Source organism: Wolffia australiana, chromosome 16 (assembly GCF_029677425.1).
Source record: "Wolffia australiana isolate 7733 chromosome 16, ASM2967742v1".
Lineage (NCBI taxonomy): Eukaryota > Viridiplantae > Streptophyta > Magnoliopsida > Alismatales > Araceae > Wolffia > Wolffia australiana.
This window is the reverse complement of record NC_135850.1, coordinates 8209194-8218003: the sequence shown is the minus strand read 5'-3', so window position 1 is coordinate 8218003 and position 8810 is coordinate 8209194.

Sequence of the window (8810 nt, the reverse complement as noted above, 5' to 3'; positions counted from 1 at the left end):
AATTTGAGCTCAATCTGATATCAGGATAGAGAGTAATAATAAATGAATATTGACCAATCCTAGCCATTGGATCAATAATTCATTTATTTGATTAAATCTTGATTTACACCATTTGGTGTCGATTTCTGATTGGCCACCCCTGTTGTACAGCAGTTGGTGGCTTCTCTCTCGGCGTGCCACGTTTCAATTTCCTACGCATTTATTCGCCACCGCTGCCCGCCCAGACTTTCCCAATTCATCTCACATGTGTGTATGTCTGTATGCATAGCACGGCTGGTGCACCTCAAGAATCGTGGCTACCACAGCATTAAACCATCAGATTCCCTTTTGACGGATTAGATTTTGCCTCATGGCACTGCTACTTGACTCCTTTGAAAATTTTATGCAAAAGTCCCTGCTTTTATTCGTGCACGCAAACCGACGCCACCCAAATGTAATTAGAAATATGCCCCTCTGCACTCTCTCCCCTCCATATTTCCTTACAAAAATCATAGAAAAATCCAGATAAATTTGATAAGACTCTACAAATATTTTTAAGTGGATATTTATGCCTGCAAAGCGCAACCGAGAACTGTTTTAAGGGTATATTTGCAACCAAATTATAACAAAAGTCCCTCCTGACTTTAGAAATTGCCTAAAAATCCTGTTTTCCTTAATATTATATCCTTTTCTATTTAAAGTTCATTTACTTAGAAAATAAATTCTAAAAATTTCAATAAAATGCTCAAAAATCTAGAAAAATCATAAACTCATCCCCACATTAACTAATCTTAAGTTATGTTTTTAAACCTACCATTTCCATTTAAATAGAGTTATTCTAAGCCTAAAAAATTCCATGAAATTTTGAAGTTAACAAAAAATTCGTATAAAATCAGAATTCACTTGTAATAGTAATTAACATATAAATATATGATAATAACCCTATTTTAACTCTTTAAATGGATAAAAATGTGATAATTTCTTGAATTAAACAATGAATTTAGGGTGTTATCACCCTGGTTTTTTTTCAGCACATCAACAATAGGTACAGGTCAAACATGACTTTAAAATATTGATGGTTGATCATAATGAAAAAAATAAAATTTACTTAATCAAAGAGGATTCTCCTCTCTCAGTTAATCTAAATTAATTTTGAAACGTAATTCATGACATAAGGTTATATATTATTTCATAATCTTTATCAATGAAACTTGCAATTAATTGGATTTTTTATGCCTCGAAGATACAATTAAAGCCTTCTTTCTTTATATCTCTTTCCTGGCTAAAACATAGTCATTTTTTGTGAAGTTATGGGTTTGTTGTGGTACTTCTTATACAATTGACATTTAATGACATTGTGACATTAAATGAAATAAATTTCATAAATGACACTAACAACATATAACTTTATAAGGTTGCTCTATAATGTCATTGAAAATGATATTTAATGACATTGATATTTAAAGACCTTTTTACATTCAAGTATAACTAAAACATGCTAGATAATGTTACGCTATAATATCCCAAATGTATGATTCACCGAGAGAAACAGGTAATAATTTACTCCCTGATTCCAAATCACCAAATGGAAATAAATCATTAACATAATAAACCCCTCTATGAAATGGATAGATTCATACTAGTGTAGTTATTCAATGTTTTAAGGAGAAATGTTGAAGATGTATCTGACATGTTATTCTATAGGCATCTCTCGACATTGATTCCTTGATTTTACCTTCTTATTCATATCTTTCCAATAAACAATAGCCCTTGATTATCATTATTATAAATATTTTCTTAATGGCATCTTTAGTCATGCATGTGAAACCCATTGAAGGGTATGGAAAAGATACTGAATGACCATTTGAATTCTCGATGTCTATCTAGATTTCAATGTCCTTAGTGCATTATGATAAAACTGAAACAACTTGTGCAGTATTCAAATCATGTAAGGAGCCATAGGTATGAGAGACTCTATAAGCGCCAATCAGGGTGATTCATGTCATGGACGTATAAGTGGTCTTCAGACTTGAGACACTAAAAGGATCTTGTGGATAGGCTTCTATAATTTTACTAGGAGTTACGAGTCCCTAATGACAGGATTGAAATAAGTTTTTTCTAGATATAGAAAGAAATTCCTAAAGGTAATTAAATGGTCATTTCCATCTTCTGTTGCATGAAATGTGATTTCAAAACTCAATCAAAGGTGAAGCTCCAAACACATCATGTTAAAAGTTGTTCCCAAAATTGTTTTCTCTGTCATATCAAGGCTCAATCAAGTATCACTGTGTTTTCTGCATAATTTTTATGAAACGTCAATGATCAAGCATCAAAGTTATCTCCAAAAAAAATACTTAGTTAATCATCAATGATAAGGGGAGGGAGATAACTCTTGACTTAATATCTGGATGGAAGTATGTATGATAAGATAAGGATCAGAAGTACCCCAACCATGATCAACAAGAAAGGTTGGGATAGAAACGTGAACACCTTCGATAGGTCCATGACAGCTCAGCCTAGAGAATCTGACCAAGCAAGATGATGCCAAGTCACCTGAAAAATGGGGACTAGTCAATAGTTACTTTACAAGTTTTTTCTCACACTTGAATGACCCAATATAATTTTAGCTTGCCTTTGAAAGTCTTAATTTCTATTAATATAATTATTCATATTGTGAATAACTCCTGATTTATTACATTGCTTTCTCCCAGATCTACATTTATTATTTATACTACTTTATGTTCTTCTCAATTTTCATGGCTCATAGAACAATAGCCAATCCCATATGTGCATGCAATCATACACCTTTTATGGTTATTTTGTCGTCCTTGTTTGATAATAGTGTACTTTTTATCTGAAATTAAACATCATTGATTAATTGGTGCATTGTGCAAATATCAAATTATAATGAAAGGAAGTTATGATCTAAAGAGATACAGAGAAAAAAGGTCATTTTATTTATTAGGAGGGTATAATATAGAAAAATATAATGAGTGATTAGAGGGAATAATGAGGATTAAGATGGGGCACCCAATGTTTGATAAAAATACCTCAAAGATACTATTTAGAAACTTTGATTCAAAATACAATTTTGGACTAAGATATCTTAGAGCTCCTTAGGGAACTTCCCAAGCTCATTAATTTGCCATGGAGCTGCCACCTGATGGAGGACCATCCCGTCAAACACACCCCGACTCATCATCAACCTCGTCGCGGAGCCCGAGCCGACGTGAAGAACCCGAGCTTCCACTGTCAGGTTTGAAAACTGCATCCGCACCGCATTGTTTTATCATATTTGTGTTGTTTTACTATTTTACAGAGACCCCTCATGATCTTACGGGGGGGCCCTGTTTTGCGTCATTTGTTTTAGTTTGTCACTCTAGTCTGTGGGGGGAGGCCACACCTGCGCGTGTACAACCTCCTTCCACATATCGGTTTGTACTTTGTATTTCATTTTGTTGCACCCTTGAGGGAGGGGAGGCCATGCATGGCTTCTCCCTTCTTGGAGGACTCTTTAGGGGAGGGAGTCCACTAGATCCCTTTCCCCTAAAGAAGGCCCATTGGGGCACCCCCTTCTCCCTCACACTATATAAGAGAGGAGGGGAGGCATCGCCTTAGGGCAGACTGTTGTTTATGAGAATAAAAGACTCTATAGAATTTGCATGTAATTTTTTTAGGGTTTCTTCCATTCGATCTTTCCATCCCTTCTGAGGAAATCCCATCTTCCACCGCGTGCCGTACTCTCCACCGTTGTGCTCGGATTCCTTTCCACCCCCTGAGAGCGGTTCCGTCCTTCCTCCATCCTCCCATCGCCTCGTGCAATCGCTGTTACGTGGATCGACGTGAGTTCTTGCAGAAGCCGACCACCAAAGTCTGCCCGACTGACCTCCGCGGTCGAGTTCTACAGGGCAACACTGCCCTCACCCTCGGCGAGCCTCTGTGGTCTTCGCCGGTGCCCCCCCTCCCCTCTAGGTGGCCACACCTATCTTACCTTCCGAAAGACACCGACTGAGATCGCCAAATGAAGTTTTCCTTATTTCTTTTCATGACCACGACCGTTCCAAGCCCTTCTAGAAGGATTAGAGTGTCTCGGGGGTGTTAACCAGCACCCCAACGACCACACCAGTTTGTACGGGTCAGCCGCTATGTGAACACAGCACTGTATTGCCACCTGCTTCTCTGATTACACATTTGCTCCAGGCCGCAGCCATAGAGGAAGAGGTGGTGTCGGGGCTGCTAGATACGCTTCACCGAGTATCGTGAATGCCAGCACCCCTCCGTGCACATTGAGGATGCTGAGACTGCCAAATGTGGAAGTTGTTGGAACCTAGCTCTCTCGCTTCAACAACTCACTCAGTGAAGAGAAGCACAGGCACTCACTCTCTTAATCTCACACAGAGGAAAAAGGTTTTAAGCCCTCACTCTCTTGATCTCACACAGAGAAACAAGATGCAAGAACACTTTGAGAGAGGAAGGAACCTTGATGCACACAGCATACTGCAACAATGAAAACTCCTACATATTTATAGGCACTTCCCCATAACTACCTATGGATTTAAAAAAACCCTGACCACACACCTGTCCATGTGCTTGGTCTTCAAAGACACCAGTCTTTAGCTCCTCAAAATAAGGTGCTGCCTCCACATCTCCTTATGCCATGCTGACTTGGTTATTCTTGACTTATTCAAAAACTACCAACTCCTAAAATATCTGAGTCAAGATTAACTCTCCAACAAAAGTTACTGTGACTTTGAGACACCCTCCTGATTGCCGTACGCACTGAGGCTTATCGACCTGGCCATCACCGGGTGACCATATTCGGGTTGCCTGCTCATCTGGCCTCCTCTCCCCTCTGACTTGGTTGAAGTGGCCTACCTCTTCCCCACCGGTTGGACATCCATCACAATTCCTGATATCCATCTTCCATTCCCCGTCAGACGTGATCAGCCAGTTGGACACCAGACTCTGACGCAATGCCGGGATAGTCCAGTGCTTGCCCTCGAAGATCATTAGCGGACGACTGCAAAGACATCAAAAGGAATCTTATGCTGCTGCCGTGTGAACGCACCGTTGTATCAGTTTTATCCCCTCCTGATTCCAAGACGGTGACCAGTGGGAGCTGCGACTATAATTTGACAACCCCGTCCTCACCTTTAGGCTTACCAGCTTGTTTGGGAATTGATCACGGGTGTATCATTCCCTCAACGGGCCAGCTCTGGGGTCTCTGTGATGGCATTGTCTCCCTCCTGGATTAGCTACATGTCGGCCTTCATTCAGGTGGATAGACCGGTGAAACCTTGCCTCCCCCATAGAGCTTTGTCGCCCCTGGTTTTCTCCAAACGCCTCGTCCCCAACAATTTTCCTCCACCAACTGGACACAGAGCTTCCACCCACAGGTCACACTCACATTTCCCTTTTATTTTGTAGTATCATTATTTCTTCCCGTGCTGATCACCGACTGCTCCTCTACCCTGAGAGATATGTTGTTAACAACATAGGACTAGCCACCATCTCATATTGGGTACGTTCTTGATGGTGTTGGATTAGCTTGTTGACGATGATGAATTGGACGTCGTCGGACGGTGACTCATCCCCTACTTTGTCGGCCCTCAAGCTGAGCTCACAGATCATTGGGATCCTGGAGAAGGCTCGACACCTCTTGGCATCGTCACCTGAACCATGCCCCGGATCAGTCGGTTGATACGTTTTTTCTCTTTGGATTTCCATTAAACTTGCATGCATCTTACCACGTTGTTGTCTCTTTCATAGTGATTAGTCCCTGTGGTGTGACGCGATGGGTCAACCCGATCGTGTTACATAACCACCCCTTCTGATTAACCAGACAAACCCAACACATGTCCCCCACCATTGTTTGTGATCTTCATCGAGAGATAGGTCTAATAGGGAGAAATATTTTAAGTCCTTGATGAAGTAGGCAGCCTCACTAGGGTCCAAGGAATCCTAGTTGATATTCGTTGAGGTGTTGTGATGGGGGACCATCAAGCTTCAAAGACCCGGTCTTAACCAGTTCGTCGAGCGAGGGCTGACCCGTGAGATCCAGCCTTCAAAGTACTCGGCCTGGTCAACAGGCCCCAAAGGTTTCACTTTATTTTTCACTTGTCTTTCTTATTTTTTAGGCCTTGTATGTGTGGTCGTGTACGTGTTTGTGTGTGTTTTTTCGCACGTGTTTAGGCCTCCATATGGTCCTACATGTTTGTGTGTGTACCAGCAAGTGTGTGGACATGTTTGTGGGACTCTCTCCTATTTGGGGCCCCAAGGACCCTTTATTTGGGCCTTCTACCCTTCATTTGTAAGGGGAAAGGCCATATTTAGACCATATATGAGGGGGTAGTGCCCGTCGGAAGAGAGAAAAAAATTGATAAAAAATTGTGACCATTTTTGGCTTATTTCCTTCAAGTTTTAGGTGAATATTTAGTTTTTTTATTTTCCAGTTATTTACCAAAATACCATTGATATTTTAAAGTCTCAAAATCCTAATAATGAGCCGCCAAAAACCACCGCCGCCTCTACCAAAGCTCTGGCTACCATCGCTGTCGCCGTCCACACCCGCAGCTGCCACCCTTGCTGTTGCCCACCAGTGTCCCTGCTCTTGTCCACTGTCGTCACTCTCGTGATTGAAAGAGGCGCTCCCACCTATGGCCCTCCCCACGGCTGTTTGCGGCTGCCACCCTCACGGCCACCCCGTGTGGCAACCCACTGCGGTCACCAGCCATGGCCCCGCCTGCAGCCGCCCCCTGACCACGCTTGCGGCTGCTCGCCACGATCCTGCCTGTGGCCACCCTCACCGCCCTCACGGCTACCTGATGCCTTACCATAGTCTACTCACCTACGGCAGCCCTCATGCTGCCACCCCGCCACCTCAGCGCCGCTATTGCACCTGCCGCCTCCCTACCACCGCACGCATTATCGCGCCTGCCATCGCGCCCGCTGCGCTTGCCGCGCCACTACGCCTATTGCCCGACCTACCACCACGCTCGTCACCATGCATGCCACATCGCCTGCTGCCACGTCCACCACCCCACGGTCGCACCCGCCACCGCACCTACTCATGCCACTGCGCCAACCCGCATCGCCGCGCCAACCCATGCCTTCGCACCTACTCGTGCCACAATCGTACATATCTGAACCGTGCGTCTACCCTTGCTGTCGAGCCACGTGTTGATTGCGCCCTGCCACAAGTACACTCATAATTTACCCTTTCGGTGTTACATCATTACATTCAATGCCTCCGAACGTTTTCCACCGCTGGGGATTGGGTAGTGATAGATAGGAGTAAGGTACAGTGCGATAGGTTTTTATCGGTACAACCTTCGTTGCCGCGTCAACGGTGCATGCACCAGCGACAGTAGCCGTGCTTGCACGGTCAGCGTTCAATCTGTTGTCCAGGTAATCGGGAGCCTAGTGACATTCCCTGGTCCTGCTTTTTGTGACTTAGTGGTCATTGGTGTCCATCAACGCCGGGTTTCATACTCATCGATTTCATTGTCGCATTAGCGTTTGCATTATAACTGACATTATTCATCTCCACTACGTCCTTCGTGTTACATCACCTTGCATAGTTGTAAACTTCCAGATGCCAATAAGAGAGGCTGTTGGGGGTAGATAAAGATGGCTTTACCCCCAGCTGTTTGATTTGTCTGATGAAGAGATAAATAGCTGTGATTAACTTGAAGTTGTGAACACTTAGCTTCGGATGTACCGACTGCCTCATGAGCTCCATATGTGGATACCTTCTCCTACAACTAGTGCTCTCGCCATAGTACACCATGCAATCTTCATCAGTGTCACCTCTTTTGGTTCGTCGCCTAAAGAGAAAAAAAGAAATAGATGAATAGAAAGAAAAAATTAGTTTTATGGATATTTGATCTCATTGTATGATCTTCCTAGAGAAGGTTGGATGCCTGAGATCACAACATGATGTTTAAATAAGCCCATTATGACATGGATTTGGGACGGGTTAGCTCAAAGCCCAATCATCCTTTGTCTCTCAATTACTCCAGGTCAAGGCATAGTGGGTAAAAGTCCCATTTTCTTATATTCATTGGCATGCGGCTTAGAAAACAGGTAAAAGTTAAATCCCTTTTGAAAATATTAAAAACCAAAACTAATACTAAAATATGGTCCAAAATCAATATTGAATTTGAAATATCCTATCCCAGCGCGCCTACATAGGCTCGGTCTCCCTCTTGTTACTGGGTCTACTATGAGGCTTAGTTAGTTTGCCTTGGATCAATTTACCTGAGATATTTATGGGAACTATTGTGCTACTGCTTTAGTGCTGCATGAGCTCGAGAGCCAGCTCTCGTTGGCCACTCGCTGGCTTGAGCATTGTTGTGTTTTCTGGCCTATAGATGGCTTGGCTGGTAGGCATTGCTACACATCACATTTTTTCTTCTTTCTTTTTTTACTTCAATTCAACCACAAAATTTACAACTCATCTCTCTATTCTTACTCTTTTATTTAATTAAAGATAAAACACTCTTATTCAGTATATCCTTAAATATTAATATTTCATTATTTGCTATCCTACCACACATATGTATGTATCAATAAAAATAAATAATAATATGAAAGACATCCCTTACTAAGAATATTACTCTATTAATATATCCCTCTCTGCTTTATTAATTTTATATATTAATTAAAATCTAGAATATCTTTTGTTCTATCTATCCAATCACTTTCTTTATTATAACAGTATAAATAGATTTCATTACCTTACGTATATACTACCGCTAACCTGTATTAGTAATAAGAATTATAATAATATAAAATATTGTACCTCATTTGCGTATTAGTTCTATTTTTCT